General features: G+C 40.1%; 1 protein-coding gene across 1 annotated transcript in view; it reads right to left on the bottom strand.

The window, feature by feature from the left end:
* Window positions 1-17,125, bottom strand: part of LOC306760325 (SPRY domain-containing SOCS box protein 4-like) — a 56,919-nt gene that overhangs the window by 25,233 nt on the left and 14,561 nt on the right. Inside the window, exon 2 of the mRNA XM_079246131.1 lies at window positions 11,597-11,685. The gene's annotated coding sequence lies outside the window, so the exon portion shown is untranslated. The remainder of the gene's footprint in view (window positions 1-11,596; window positions 11,686-17,125) is intronic.

Genomic DNA, 17,125 nt, shown 5'->3' with positions numbered 1-17,125 from the left:
GTGTTCCAAGTGGAGCTGAGCATGCACAGTGTGCAATGTAATAATCACTGGTAGTTTGCAATGATAGCAGTAACGTTTCTAATATTTCTGACTCGCCTGCACTGCTGCTGGAGTCTAACACATCTAGCCGTTCAGACCCAAATGTTTTGAGTTTGGCCCAGGGGGGTGGAGAGGATGGAGAGCACAGAAGTTAACCTGACACCCAGTGTGTCAGGTTACACCAGCCTTTCCCAAACTTGAAGGTCTCATTCCCACAGAGGTCCCAAGAAAATTTCAGGGGGTTGCCCTACATTTTTCAAATAAATATGGGATTTTTTTTTTTTCCTTAATCGGGACTACTAACATAAACAAGCTGATACGAAGATTAACATTGACGCAGCTAGTCATCTGACTTCGGCATGATGTCTGTGAGAGAAGTCAATTTTGGACATAGGTAGGTTGTTACAGCGGTGAATCAAGTTCACCAAAAAACCCCGTATCTTCCTTATTTATGAAGATTCTGACACTTTCAAGCATCTTTTTAAACAAAATATGATGTGAAAACCAGATCAGGTGCTATTTAAAAAAAAAGAAATCTTAATTTGGCACCATCCTGTCAAATTAGTTGATTTTTAGTATACGGGTACTATCTATCTATCCACCTTAAGAAGATCCGGCACATTTCCGGCCTTACATTTAGACGATTATATATATATGTATATATGTATGTATGTATGTATATATGTATATATACATATATATATATATATATATATATATATATATATATATATTTATATATATATATATATATAGGATTTAGATTACTATGCAGGAGGAACCTGATAATCTTCTGAAGGATGGTGTGCTCCATAGTGCCGATTAGAAAAAATCTTTCTATCATGAAGCGTGTGTTCTAAATCTGAGAGGATGGCTGCATCATGACTCATTTAATATATCACAAATAAAAATCACTCAGTTGTCGTGTGAGGGTGGGGGTCGTAAACGCCAATGTATCACGGAGGATGCGGCTCAATACGTTACGAGTAAGTCCAGACTGATCCATGTTTTCTGTAAAAGAAGAAACCTCCATAAAGTCACTGCTAAAATGCTTCCTCTTTTACCCCAATCAGCATTTCACACAACACTCTTATCCTCTTCCTCCCCCTTTTCTCCGATTTCACAATCTCCTCCTTTCTGATTCATCAAAACATCCGCAGTTATCAATGCTGGATTATTGCTTCATCTGCAAAACTGCGAGGTGTGCAGGTGGGTGATGACGTACGAGTTGCCACCCCCCCTCCCCTGTATCCTTCTGCATTAAACTACAAACAAGTCAACACTAGAGCTACCAGAGAGGTATGCTATGAATTAGAGCTCTCTTTGTGTATCAGGCCGATGTGGGAGACAGACCAAAGACAGGTCATTTCGTAAGGTTGACAATAAAAGGAGATAAGTTACAGCTGCGAAAGCTTGTTTTGTCTAAGCTGATTAAGGAGAAAAGGTTGGAAACTTTCCTCCATCCTTTCTCACTCACGTGCACGTAAAAGCTTTTCTAAAAGCTTTTGGAAATGTAACACACATGTTTAACTAAACACCTTCGAGAATACCGCTTCAATTCAGACCAATAATCCACCAACATCCTCTCCCACTTCACTCCACGATGAGGCAGATAAGCTACGATGAACTTTTACCCTCTTTAATACGTTGACAACCTATAAAAAGTATGATTAAACAATACGACTCATCAGTATGACTGATCTACAAGTCATTTCAACTTGTTGGAAACAGTCAAGAATTATAAACAGACTAACAACATTTTAACAACTTATTTAAATAATAGTGAGATTAAAAAAAAAAAAAAAAAAAAAGCCTGATGAAGTTGTGACAAAGATTTCTGAAATCAAAAGGAATGAACTCAAAAGCAGCTTCCAAAGACAGGAGGAAGAGGCGCAAACAGGTCAAGAGGCGACTTACCATGAAAGCATTTCTATGAAAAGTCAGGCGGTTCTCACACAGCAATGTCAATGTAATCACAGCAGCCAAGTAGAATAGTGGAAATATTTGCTCCTCAGTCCGTCATCCAAAAGCAGGTCAGAACACAGTCACCAGCCAGATGAGTGTGGGACAGAGGAGACAGACAAAAAAAAAAAAAAAAAAAAAGAAAAGTGTGTTTGTGCGTGTCGGTAAGTCGATGAGTTCCTGCTTGTGACGCGGAGACGAGGAAAAACACATTGGCTGCAGTTCCCAGCTAAGACAGGAAAACAGCTGCTTGGGGGAGGAGGGTGAAAGAGGGAAACACAGAAAGAGAGAGCGAGAGGAAGAGGAGGGCTCACCATGGAGCACGCTCAAAGTCTTACCCAAGCAATGCAAACCACCCACTCTCACAGAGGCACTAACTGCCTTCCTTTGCAAGTGAAGACACACAGTTAAGCATTAATGGCTCGTCTCCATTTGCACAGCGAGTCGGTCAGGAAAAGGTCTTGAACCAGTCATTATGAGTGTGTTATACTGAAAGCACTGACTGCATCTCAGTCTAAAACCAAGCATGTGAAAGTAAGGGGCTGCTGTGGCTCTGAATCAAACACAGCAACTGGAGTTGGGACCAGTCTGCTCCTGTATCACTATCAGGTTCCTCTACTGACGTCACCAACTGATTGGACATCACATTGATGTCATTAAGCAGATATAACAATATGATGCTTTTACCAATCATAGATAGGGTGTAATGGAAACTCAGCACATCCTGCATTTGGAGATTTTTCACTCTCATAAGAGAAAAACAAGACGGGAACTGGTCTTATTTAAGGAAAACTTTCCAAGGGTGGAAGTTTAAACTTGTGGAACAAGTTTAAAATAGTAGTTTACCCTTAAGACTAAAGAAATCAGCAAGAAATCTCAACCAGAGAACTCAGTCAGACGGAGGTGTAGCATCATCAGGAAATTTACTGGGAACCTTTGCTAGCAAGCAGAGCCAACATCCAGGTTACCTTTTGGTTTTCTGCCTTTTTATCTTACCCATAAAGATCTTTACATGTACCATAAGGCTGGTTTACCATCGACTGTAATACAAACAACCCATGTGCATGTTCCTGTAAAACCAGTGGAACTGGCATCAGACAATAGTCATGGATCAGGAGCTGCATGTTTCCTGCTAAGAGAGGAAACAGTCCTGCACAAATAACTATAATATTTGAGTTAACACAGACTGAAAGCTACACAGCTGCTTCAGTCATGACAGGAGGGACGCATATTCGTAGGTGTAACAATTTATAGTTGTTTGCACCAGAAGATGTTAGGTTTCCAGTATGAAGTTGCCATGACAATAAGTTAACCAGCTATGAGGCATTAAAAAGCCAAAGCTGAACCTGAAGAAAGCATCTCACTAAAAACACTAATCCTACTTTATATCACAAGTCAGAGTCAAAAGTACCATCTGTGTACTAAGGATGGTTAGATTATTTTGTGGTGGGTGGGGTATAAAGAGTAGGGTGCTATCCTTAGTTCATATATATCTCCTGATCCCTGTAGAGAAAATTTGTTTAATCACTGAGACATCTATGCAATGATTACAAGACATACCACCCATTTTCCCTCTTCCCTTCTCTATATATGAACATAAGTTTTGTCCTGTGCTTTCTTTGCTCTCATCTTTCCCCCGTGGAGACGAGGAACCTCGTTACCTCCCCTCAAAGGCACAGCTGCATTCCTTTCTGCCTGCTTGTCTTCTCCACTATTACTAATTCTTTATGCCGAGATCTGCAACAGATTTGTTCAAAATGACTGCAGTAAGAAAAATGACCCTGGAAACGTCTAGTTTTATAGAAGTACTGAGAGAAAGCAGACCTCCAGCAAGACATTGTACTTTTTCTTGCCAATGACTGGCCTTTATTTTTCATTTAATAACTAAATGGCATAATCATCGCTCATCTCCTCATAGTAAAGAACCCTTTAAAAAATTCCTGAATCCAGGTAGTGATAAGTTGTTCCATTTCTGAGATTTCCTGAAAATGTTCAAATGTGTCCATAACCATCTGAGTTATGTTGCTGACAGTCGAACCAACGTAGATGAGCACATGGCTTCCGCCTTGGTAGAGGTAAAGAAATAAAAATGTTATCCAAACACTTCCCACTAGTGGATGAACTGACTCAACCACAACAACATAAAAGAAGAAGTATGACAGCGGTGACGTGTAACGTTTAAAAACCAGCGTTCCTGTTTACATAGATAAGGGAGCTTAAAATGGCCCTTAAGCCTCGTTTATGTTTCCTTTACGTAGATCAATAAGTACGTTTGCTTCAAATGTTAAACATCACTTCCCATGTGTACCTTATGTTGGCATGGTTTTGATGCATAATTTAACTGATTCTTGGAGATCAATGATTGGAGTCAAGCTAATTAAAACTGATTAGTCATGACATTAGTATTTTGACAAACATAAAATATGATATTTCCACAGTGAAATTATGGAGTGTGCTCCATGCACAAGCATAATTTATATTGTTTATGAACATTTTATGAGCTTTAGTGTCCATGTAGAGTAGATAGATGGATAGAGTGAGTCAGGGTAAATCGCCTAGACTGAACCTGGGTTGGCTAAATCAAGAGTGTGTAGTAGCTGATAGGATTATAAATGCATTGTTAAGCATACATGAGGATGCTTAATGGAGTTAAGAATCCTCTTTCTAGTCTGTTTTTCATACTATATCCATTGTTGCAGTGTATTTCTGCTATATAGTTGCATAAGACAAAATTTAAAAAAAACAAAAAAAAAAAAAACTTCATGTGGGTCTTCTTCTCTTTTGCTAAATACTAGTGCAGTGCCACCTCTGGTGAGAATGGGGATTTATTATTATGTTTTGGCTCTTTTGACCAAAGTGCAGTGTGAACATGATCTCGGTCTGCATCCATACACCCCCCTACAACTGAGCCAAATCCCCAATCGGACAGAGTCTAGCAGACTATCCTGATGTGAATGCACACTTAAACAACAGCTGCAGGACAGCCCATTAGATATATCTAATAAGTCTGTTTTCATTCTGTGCGCAGCTTGTGCCGATATGGTTCAGACATAAACTTTAATGAAAAGTGATGATGGAGGAGGAATCTTGACAATTACCTAGTTGTGGCATTTAATGCTGCATTTACTTATGAAGTTATTGTGACATCACTCCTGCTAAACTCTCAAAGTCAACTTCTTTCTTCTCCAAGCACTCTGCTCTGACTCGGCTCTCTGTACACTGAAACATAACTCTCACCCAAACACAAGTCGTCAGCCTGTTAAAAATGGATGACCGTACCATTTTAACTAGCTGTGTCAATGTCGATTTTATTTATATGGTACATTTAAACAGCGACAGCATCCACAGTGCTTTACATAATCAAAAAAGTAAAAAAAAAAAAAAAAAAAACTGTAAAAACACTAAAATACAAGGAGAAAACACGAACACACATAAAAAGTCCAATGCTGTGATCATGATCAGCCAAAGGCCAAAACAAACTCAAGTGTTTTCAGCCTAGATTTAAAATTTAACAAACTCTCATCAGACTACACAGTTTGAGGCAGAGCGTTGCACCTTTCGGAGCCACAACTGCAAAAGCTCTGTCTCCTCTCGTTCTCAAATTTTAGCATGGAACCTTCAAGACCATCCGAATGGCTGACCGGAGGGCTCCAGAGGGCCGATACATTTGTTAATAAGCTCAGACAGATACTCTGGGTCCAGTCCATTCAGACACTTAAAAGAATCTTAAAACCAATCCGGTACTTAACTGGGAGCCAGTGGAGTGAAGAGAGCACCGGAGTTATGTGCTCACACTATTTTCGTACCAGAGAGAAGCCGGGCTGCTCCATTCTGAACAAGCTGCAGGCGCTGATTGTTTGGTTCCTACATACAAGGAGTTGCAGTAGTCTAAGCGAGAGGAGACAAATGCGAGTATGACTTTAGCTTAGATAGGGCTTAACCTTACTGGTTAGTCTTGGTTGGAAAAATCAAGACTTGACCACCATGCTAACCTGTTGTTGTGCACTGTAAGGCAATACCCCCCCCCCCAGAGGGCAGTGCACAGTGTGGAGTTCACTTATGCATTAATTCTTATATTATACAACAGCAAACATGACAGTGAAGGGGATCATGACAAGGCTCTGACAGCTCTGGTCTGTACAGCCATTAAAAATGCTGCATGGTCGTTCTTTTTGCAGGTCACACTACAGCTTTACCACCAAATACTGCCCCCACAATTTCCCTTGCTACTGCTTTGTCTGGGGATAAACAACAAACTGTAAAAAATTGGTTCAAATACACATAAAAGTCACTGAATATGTTCAGAAGGCTGAGTAGAACAAAGTCAAGGGAATGGTACCATTGATTAAATCATGTGTTGATCTGAGCTGAGACTCAAAATTTAAATTTTTGCCTATATTTATTTGTGTAGCTGAGATCGGTGAGGTTTGTTGAAACTGAATAGCTGTGAACAGCTTTTAAAACACCTGGTACTTGCTGCTGAAGGAAACAACAGGCTCAAACAGAACGCAAAGATCTGGAAATCTTCCAGATGAACTGTTTTATTAAAAAACTAGACAAACAACCCATGAGTCAGCCAGAAAACCAGCTCCAAAGCCGCACAAAACACTTTCCAGGTGTAAAACCACATGCTCACTTACAGGTAAGGGAAAGGAAAGGCCAGATTTACTGTGACCAAACTTATCAACCCAAACTTTGAGTGTCATGTCTAAAGAAAAATAACGTCAGCTCCCATGTGGTGAGTCACTCCCTGCTATGAGAGGTGAACGCACCAGCATACGAACATGACAAACAGGCTGCTGGGTTCAGCTCAACAGCAGAATGACGCTGAAATGCAACACTGAGGTTACTGATAAACCACTACTTAGACTTCCTGTACTTACTGGAAGGAATTATTGATGGGAATTTGCTACCTAATTTACATTTTATATTAGCTTTACATTTGGTTTGTGTTCTTCTAAATGTTGACCAAAGGGATTTAAACCTGTCCTCCATGTAAATTATAAAACACGAGGTGGGATTATGGTACAACTATAGACAGTTTTATCATTGAAAAATACTGGAGACATTCTTCCTGATGCTTACATAGCACTTTCTGAAGTATGTGCTGCTTCCAGGAACAGATTACGATGGCTGAGTAGGAAGATTTATTATTCATTAGACAAGTTAAATAGTTAAGATGACTTCAACAAAGAGCTTGATCTCAAATGTTTCGCTGACCAATGGGTACTTTTCAGTCTAATTTCCATGACAAATTATTTAAAAATGCCATTCTATCAAAACTCCAGTGATTGTAGGAAAGGCTGCGTTTGATATTCAGATTAGGAAGGCTTGTAATTACTTCTTGTATACTTGTATTTGTGTATAAAAGAAACATACAGATAAAAGGCTCTGACAGAGTTCAACATCTGCTCCTGATAAAAGCTGTGAATCTGTGCAATTAAAAATTAATTTCAGTGTTTCACAGCAAATACATCCCAAGGCACAAATAAAAATAGATACAACCACTAGAGCTGCACAGCATTAATGGATTTGGACCGAATGCGACAGAAATTTACTTCCCCGTTTCACCGCTCCGTCTGTGCAGGCTCCTGAGCTCAGCACTGCAGCAAGGACAAACGTTTTCCACACTTCAACACACTTAATCCTCCTAGTCTACCCTGTGCTTTAGAAGTGGAAATGCATAGCTCATACCAGTGCTGGAATTATCTTTTAGCTCCTTAAAGCAGCCTGCTAACCCTTAAGGGTCAAGAGCATTTGCTCAAAAAGTGCCTTTTTTTTTTTTTTTTTTTTTATAAACCAACAGTAACGTTTCAGCTTCACACACAACCACCTTCACATCATGTATGAATGACTTCAGGCCCATTTTTGCTCCTTTATGTAGATAAAAGTGGACATCCATTTTAAATATTGTCATACGCCTCATACTTCTTTTACGCTGCCATAGTTAAGTCAGTTCATCCACTAGTGGGCAGTGCAGAGGTCAGAGTTCTCTTCAGCGTTTGGACACCAGCTGGTAACAGTAATGTACCACAACAAAGAGTCATTTACAAATCACTGAAAGTATAAAACCAAAAAGTTGTTTTTTTTTTCCTGTTATCAACTTCTGTATCTCTTCATGTGCTTTTAATTTGCTGGTTTCGTTTTCTCCTGGTTTCTCTTCTTCTCTGGTTTGTTCCTTTTGCTGGTTGTGTATCAACTTAACACAACTTAACACTGCCCCCAGTGGCATTATCCAGTGGTATTATGCCATTTTCTGCATCAAGTGACAGATTGCCAAACTCCTTGAAAATTGAATAAATTAAATGACTCATTCGATGGATGAAACTGTGGGTCAGCCTTCTGCATCAAGCATAAATGAGTTTAGGTCTGTATTTTAGATACTAACTGGGGAACAAAGAAGGTAAACGGCCTTATGGGGGAAAACGTCACTACCTGAGGCCTTCAGGTACCAACTTAGCTCAAGTGTTCCTTACTCATCTCACACAGTTACACATGTAGAACCTTTGGTAAAAGTGAAACAGATTCCTCTTAATGTTTGTAGAAGTCCAGACACTGTTTGCCTGGTTGCATCCATTCATCGACCAATAATGAAGAAAATGTCTTAATTAAAATCTACTGAATATTTGGTGAAGATAGGGAAATGACAGGATAGCTTACGGTTGTCACCAAGTTAAAGTTAACTCTGCCAAGTTGGAAAAAGAGTAATGCTAAAGACTTAGATGGTGCTGAACAACAATGAACGAGGACTGGCCTCTGAAACATGCAAGAGTTTTATTTTTCCTGCTTGGGAGAATTTTTCTACTGAAAAATGGTCAATTATGAAGCTGTATATGGATGTTCTAAATGCATGTACTGGATATTTACTTTAACATTTATGGTTGACACAGAAGACAGATATCCAGACAGATGGATAATTTTGTTTATCTCCTGCATCCAGTACATATGTACTTGTATTGGATGCAGTTGTCCATCACTTGATGCAGTAAACAGATCAATAAAATAAAAAAATAAAAATCTGGAAAGCACACTGTGCTGAAATTTATTGTATGAAAAGTGCTTCATAAATTAAGTTTGATTTGGTGGATGAATACACTGAATACACTATGGCAATGTTAAACATGGAAGTATGAGGATATGAATGGATCACACGGATGTTTCCATTTACATATGTAAAGGAGCAAAAATGTGCTTTACCAGCACACCAAGGCTTGAAAAGGACAAAAAAAAACCCAGAAATGGTAAATTTGTTGGAATTCAGTACTAAAGTACCTCCACATGCCTACTTTCTATAAGAAAGACTGGGACAGAGAAATGGCTGCCATTCATGAGTAAATCACCAAAACCTTCCCCCACTGGCCCAAATCTTCTCAGTCAAACACACTTTGCCAACTTGGTCACAGAAATTGCAGCCTTTTCATTCCATCCATTACCAGGATCAGTTTATCATTAGCTTCAGGAAGTGTGTAGACTGATGGCTTCTGAAACCATTACTTTGTTGTTAAATAGGTTGTGTTATATTATTCTAGGGGATGCAACACATCTGTTTCTATTTAGTTAACATGTTAGGGTGAATGTTGCCATAAACACCAGATCTATTCAGTTTAGTATCATTAAATGTCCATCTGAGTTAAATGTATGATTTATGGCTGCAGATTTCCTGTTGTCACTTCAACTGTTGCCCTGCAAGGTTTACGCATTACCATAGAAACTGCAGTCACATGGTTTGGTTGATCTGTGATGCTTTGAGTTGAGATCTACATTTTTCTTTTAACCTTGGACTCAAACACCCACATCAGAAAAGTGTCACAGGAGCTTTTGAATCCCTGTAGTGTTGCACACTTGAGATGAAATAAAATCTCTATGTCGGGAATCCTGTAACATCCTCCACGAGAAGGGAGAACTTTTTTTTCTTGTTCTCAAGGCCCCGACAAGAAAATGACATTTTGTTCTCGCGGATGTGGTTGAAGACAGTTTTTGACGCAACAGGCTGGCAGAACTTCTTCTTGTGGGGTTCCATGAAGTATCATGTGATTGGTTGGACATCTGAGGTGGGCGTGGTTAACATGGCGAAGCGTTAAGTGGACAGTTGCCGCTAGGCCTGTCACAATAAGCAATAAGTCAATTGATCGCAAGATGAGAATAAAATGTTTGCCGGATGTTAACATTTCTTTTCTGTATCGAGTGCCGCATTTGTTTTAACTCAATATTAACTAACATTATTAAACACGGCAATACAACAAGCTTCCATCTGCACATCAACTGCAGTTTTGCAGTTGGGGAAAAAAAGATCTTAAACAGGCGAGCTCCATCTTCCCAACAGTCCACGATCACTGCGGTGTTTAACCGACAGATTGAACACAAACAGGACAGTGCAACATGGCGTGCACTCAGACAGCGTGGTTGGTAAAGTCATGCTGCCCTTTAATATTGTTAAAAAGGCGACATTTTGAAAAATGTTGCAAACATTTCACAGCTAGTATGAATTACCTGGATGAACATACGTGTTACAAACGGCAAATCCACAACTTTACAATGACATGAAAAATGACATACTGAAGACGATCAAAGACATTCAATTTTACCATTCCACCTCTGGTCAAGTCCAGACATGTCCCCCTATATGAGCTTTACCATAGACTATGTAACTGTGTTACATGGTGTTTAGAGACCATACGTTCCAGATAACCATTGCCAAAACCCCAGGAGAAACCTGAATCTGTTTCAGCAGACTGGGGACTGGATGAGCATAAACTAATCTGCACATCAGGCTAAATGTTCTTTAGAAATTGAAGTATGTTGATCTTTGAAAGGGTGTACTTGCATTATTATGGCATTATTGTTATTTTAGTTGAAAATGGTTTCAAAATAATAATAATCACTTAGTGCAATATTATCGTTTATCGCAATAATTTCTGAGACAATTAACCGCATGGAAAAATTTGTTACCGTGACAGGCCTAGGTGCTACTTCAGCCTTCTTGCTGTTGCAGGCAAAACGAATTGTTTTGATGAAACAGCTGATCAAGGTGGTGAGAAAGTAAAACATTTTTCCAACATGTGGCATTAAAACACATGAACGCAGCCACGTGCACAACCTGCTTTCTCGTTAAAAGGTGAAAAAAACGGGTTTATAGCACATAAAAGCAGACATAGCCACCTGCAGTGACCCCCTCCCTGCTGCAGGCGAAGCTTCTCGTGGAGGACAAATGGACCTGACGGAAAACAATTTTTTTCTTGTTCATGCGGCTTCGAGAGCAAGAACAAACTTTTCGCTTCTCGCTGAGGATGTAACAAGCTTAAAACGTCATCTCTGCATGCTGCATTCACATGTACCATAAGCAGTTGGTTAGTGACAGATTCCCACCAAACAAAACCTGAAGTTGTTGACAAATATCTACTGCTTTAAGTTTAGACCTGTTAAAACATCTACTAGACACCTTGGCTTAGTTTCTCCCTTCAGTTAAGTCCAAACCAGTATGATCAAGTTTCAGCAGCTTGCTTAGTACATTTTTACTCGATAAGGTAAAAGTAGTTTTTACATACTTTTTTTTTTTACAATCAATCAATTCCTAAAAGACGGTGTAAAGACTAACCTCTTAGTCCATGTAGTCGCAGGTATCTTAAGAAAAAAATACATCTACCAGCAGGAAGTGGCTTCAGCAATCAAAGCCCTCAGTATTTCCTGTTGAGGAAAAAAATGTCTTATTAAAACGATGCCAGAACAAACTAAATAAGCATTTGTTCTGCAGACCACCACATACTATTTGGTTTACAGCAGCCACAAGGAAATGGTGCCATCAATATGATAAATGATGGTTGACAGAGCATGTTAATGAGCTCAAACACTGAACACAGCACAAGGAGAATAAATGGTCTGACACAATGGTATGCATTATACATGCAATAAGCACTGCTGGTGCTGGTGGAGTTTCTCTTGAGAAAGGCTGCATTTGCATGGGTCCAACTAAAATTCATGCCAAGACCAAGCAATTCCAAAGTGGTGGAAAGCAACAAAGACAGATGAGAAAAGGGGGAATACAGTCAAAAGAAAGGCCCAAATCTTCTGAATATTAATGAGCGTGTGCAAACTATGCTCATTAAATGTTAAGACAACCCATCAAAGATTAAAAGAAATAATAGTTTTAAAAAAAGTATGCTGTGGATGCTCGACTCCACTACTGCAGTGGAGCTGTTCATAAGCAGAACTCGAGGGATGGGATCATACAGGAAACAAACTCCTGATAATCAATTTGGCATTTTAATTGTGTTTTAATGAAAACTGAACTAAATTAACTTGGTTTTGCTGCTCATTTCTCCTGCAGGGAGACATAAGAAACAAGCTATAAATGTCTGGAGTCTTGCATTATGATGCCTCCATTCAAACCGAGTTGTTTTTATAAGAGTTGAGTAAGGTGCAGCAGCCCAATGAGAGGTAAAGTAACGATTACATAATCCTCAAAAGCTTCATGAGTCATAACTTCCTGCATTCCCAAGTTCATACGCAACCCAGCAGCAGCCCATCCAGTCATTTCCAATAGGTGACTGGACTGGACTACTTTGTTTTGTTTGTACAATGAAAAATAAAGAAAAAAACATGTTTGCAGTGGATTTTTGGGGACAAAAATAGGTTTGTCCCCAAAAATTAACTGTAGGTTAGGATATTCATTCATTTTCACCCTGGACAGGTGGCCGTCCATTACAGGGTCAGTACAGAGATAAGCAACCACTCAACAATTAGCCAACATGTAGGATTTTGGACGGTGGGCAGAAGCTGGAATAACTGGGAAGAACATGCAAACTCCAGCCACTGTTGGAACTCCAGCCCAGCCCAGACCTGAACCGTGACCTTCTTGCTGTGAGGCTGCAGTGCCAACCGCCACACCCCCATGTAGCCCAGGTTTGGACAATAAAGTAAAAATAGAAAGTCTAACTTTCTGGTTGCTCCATTTCTTAATGCAGGGAATGCAGAGGAAGGATTTTGTTTCTTCTTTCTGCTTTTATTCTTTGTGGTCAGTCGTCATTTTCGACAATGTCGCAGACGTTGGAACTTCATGACAACATTCCAGGCAGGTTGGTCCGATCGAGTCAAGTGCAGTGTGAAGTGGTAAATGGACTTGTACTTATATAGCGCTTTTCCAGTCAAGCCCTTTACACTACTTGTCACATTCACACGCACACACATTCAACACACTCATACCCCGATAGGCACATCGGGGGACAGCTTGGGGTTCAGTCTCTTGCCCTAGGACACATCGGCATTTTAGTAAGGGGAAGCCTGGAATCGATCCCCCCAACTTACCCGTTGAAGGATGACAGCTCTTCCTCCTGAGCTACAGCCACCCAGTGTGAAGTAAACCAAACTAAAGGATTTCCCAGCCTAAAAGACTCTTCAGGACTGTCCTGAATGGTTAAGAAACGTTCAGAGCCGCCGTTCAGTGTTCATGGGAAAATAAATGCAACATGAGATGGAGAATTACCGCAGGAGATGACATGAACATGAGCTGCTCTGTAACGAGGAGGTAAAGCTGACATGTGAAAGGCGTCCCAACTGCAAGCTGCAACCTGTTAGCACTGAGGGTTTCATTTCCTCTGCAACACATTTCTACTGCAAACACTCTGTTATTTATGTTATTTACACCACAGAAGTCATTCCTTTCTACGCTTCACACGGCAGTTTCACACAGATGCACGCACACACAAACACGCGCATGCAGGAGATCAGATTTCAACCTGCAATAATGCATGTTGGGAAAGGTTACTTCAGCCAACTGACAAGCAGACAAAAAACGAGTTTTTTCACAACAACTGCCAGGAGCTGAAGATGGAAACGCTTCACGTCCATCACTGAGACGCAGCTGAATCTACAGTCACTCTACGTCATCACAGATCTGGGATATCCACAACCACTTCATCATTTCACAAGTTGGACTGTTTTCATCAGTCATGGTGGATTAGTCCCTGGTGGGGTTTGAAAATGTGACATCACAGGTGAGTGTAAACGTCACATGATGACTAAATTACATGAGAGAAAGATGTCAGGAATTACAACTGAAGGAGTGGGTGTGAGTAAAACCGTGAATGTTGCAGGTCTGAAACCTGGATCAGATTAACTTTTTAAACATACAACTTAATTGTCTCCTTGCAATTTGGTTATCGCAACATTTTAAATCCTTCTTCTGGCTTACAAAACAATAACTCAAACGGCTCCCGTCTACCTTCACTCCCTATTCCAGGCCTACACTCCCTCTCAACAGCTACGTTACACCAGTGAAAGACGCCTCGTGTTACCACCAATACGTGGGACTAAATCACTGGCCAGACTCTCTGTTGTGTTGTTCCTCTGTTGTGCCACGATGGCGGAATGATCTACCAAACTCTGTCCATTCTGCTGAGTCCCTGTCTACTTTTAAGAGCAAGATGAAGACCCAGCTCTTCAAGGAGCACTTCAACACTAAGTATAGCTACATTTATTGGAAAGTTGGAGAACTTAGCCCAGTTCTTTGCAACAAACTTTATGGTATTAATTCTTTGTATTGTAACATAGGTGATATTATATGGTGGGAAGGGAGTAAACAAAAAAAAAAAAAAGCCTGTAGCACTTCATGGAAGGACCTGCATCCAACTGGACAGTCCACTAGCACCTTCCTACGATGTCCTCTACTCTGATTTCGTGCTTGTGTTGTTCTCACTCATATGTAAGTCACTTTGGATAAAGGCGTCTGCTAAAAAACTGTAGAATAGAATAATTTCTATATAAAATGCATTAATCATTCAGTCTTAGTGTGGAAGCATCCACATACTGCATGCAAAGTGGGTCAAACACCACATTTTACAACAGAATACCCACAGACAAGCCTCCTGTCTTCTATTGGACTACAAGTCTTGTTTTGTCAGAAGAGTTTGTGTTGATGCAGAGGGATGCATGGCAACATGATGGTCAGCACCGCTGCACTACGGCACAAACTGCCGGTCAATTAGCTATTCTAAATGGCTTCTGGGAGTAGGCGCTCATAGCCGTTTTTCCTCATTTGTCCAGGATGCAACCTGCCTTCTACCCATTGGTCGCAGAGACGAGCTCCTCAAACAGGACGAAAGAAGGCTGTATATAGGGCTGGGCGATATGACCTTTTAGTAATATCCCGATATTTTTATGCCATGTCACGATATACGATATACATCTCGATATTTACCTTAGCCTTGAATTAATGCTTTGGTGCATACAATCACATTAGTAAGATGATTTTGTGTCTACATTAAAACATAATTCATACTGCATTAAGATATGCTGATTTTAAACATTCATGCCAAAAGGATGAAATTGTAACGAAGCAAACTGATCAAAACCGCATTTACTGAACAGTTAAAGCAGTGGCAGAAACATGTCATTTTAAAACAAAATAAAGTGACTTTGCATGATGTAATAAATGCAACGTATGAAAATACATGCTCTGGGGGGGACTTTTCAAATGATGAACTATTATAAGACTTTGCTTTATGGTTACGTTTTTGAGTTGTCGTTTTTTTTTTTTTGTTTTTTTTTTTTGTTTTGTTTTTTAAATCGCAGAGTTTAGTGTAGAAATCAGTCTTATAATACAGGCAGAATGTCCTCATATCGTCTCAAATAAACGGCTTCAGCCAGTTTTTAATTCAGGATTTGATTCCCACTCCTTTCTGTACTTTCTAGAGACATGACGAGCTAGATAAATATGCTTGTGTCACACACACAGTGGATGAGGCGAGTAAGTGACAGAGGTTGTGAATGTAATCAAATATAATTATTTTTGCGTGACGTGAAAAACTTTGCAATTTACATCCCACTCTGTAATCCAGAGCGGGATCAGTGGCGGATTTCATTGTGACTGTAGGTAGAGTCGTGCAGGTGTCCTCTCTGCTCCTCTGACTGGCTGCACCTGCAGCCGGAGCGACTGAGTGCTTTAGGACGGGGAGAGACTCTCGTTCTGACAATAACTTTACAATATGCGCTTTAAAGTCAGTCGCCAAAACACCAGGAAAGTCTCCAATAACTCCTGTAAAAGTCGCTAGATTTGTCGCTTTTCACAAAAAGTCGCCAAATTTAGCGAGAAAGTGGCTACACGCTGCCTCTCATGACGTAGCACGTAGCTCACGTTATGTACGTAACTAGGTGCGCTTGCTTTAACTCTCTGTGCAAAGCGGTGCAGAGTCGAGGAGGAGTGAGAAAACCCCGCCCACAGCTAAAAACACCTGCATGACAACAGGATACTCGAATATGACCAATATAGGCATTTTCTATATCGCACAGGGGACTAGCAACGATAGAGTATATTTGATATATTGCCCAGCCCTAGCTGTATAACATGGATGGAATTTACAATAATATAATTTATAATTAATTAACATCTCTAACATAATTAGATAAAAGTGACAGATTTTCAGAGAGGATAAGGATGGTTTCTGCATGGGAGAAGCAGAGCCTGCATCTCTTCCAAAATGACAGGCGTGGAGATAAAGAAACACACACACCCAACTGATCCAGTCCCGGAGTGTGTGGTCCGACCAAACAGCAGGCTGGCTTACACAGTAGTCTTCTTTCCACTTCCCCTCCACCCCAACACACACACACACACACACACACACACACACACACACGGCTCCGGTATCAGTCTGTCAGCTGGTATGTAATGCTGGAAAGAAAAGTAGAGCTGAGGTAATCGGAATGGCAAACATTCATCCGTATCAAAGCAGGACCACTGAAGTGGACTTTTGTTTTAAATAAAACTATTTTCTTGTCATTTAAGATGTTTTTGAATATAAATAAAAACTTTTCATGTAACTGCAAAGTAAAAAAGTCAAACTTGCAGCATAGAGAATAACATTTATAAATGAGAAATGTGTGTGTAAGGGAGGACTCCTTTAACCACCAGCTGCACTGACATCTGCAACAGGTTTGGATTATCTGAATTTAACGCCGCCATGTCTTTGCATGTCATCATTAACGGGACATTTTTTTTGCACACGATTCCAGTTTAGCTCACTAACATTTTGTATTGCAGTTTGACGTGCTCCCTGGAGGCGGCCGCAAAACGTTTCCCCACCAGTGAAGATGGTTGTAATTATGGAGCTTTTAATGGTTTGACATTTTT

This window comes from Telmatherina bonti (assembly GCF_933228915.1).
Source record: "Telmatherina bonti genome assembly, chromosome: 9".
NCBI lineage: Eukaryota > Metazoa > Chordata > Actinopteri > Atheriniformes > Telmatherinidae > Telmatherina > Telmatherina bonti.
This window is presented reverse-complemented; position numbering and strand designations above follow the sequence as displayed.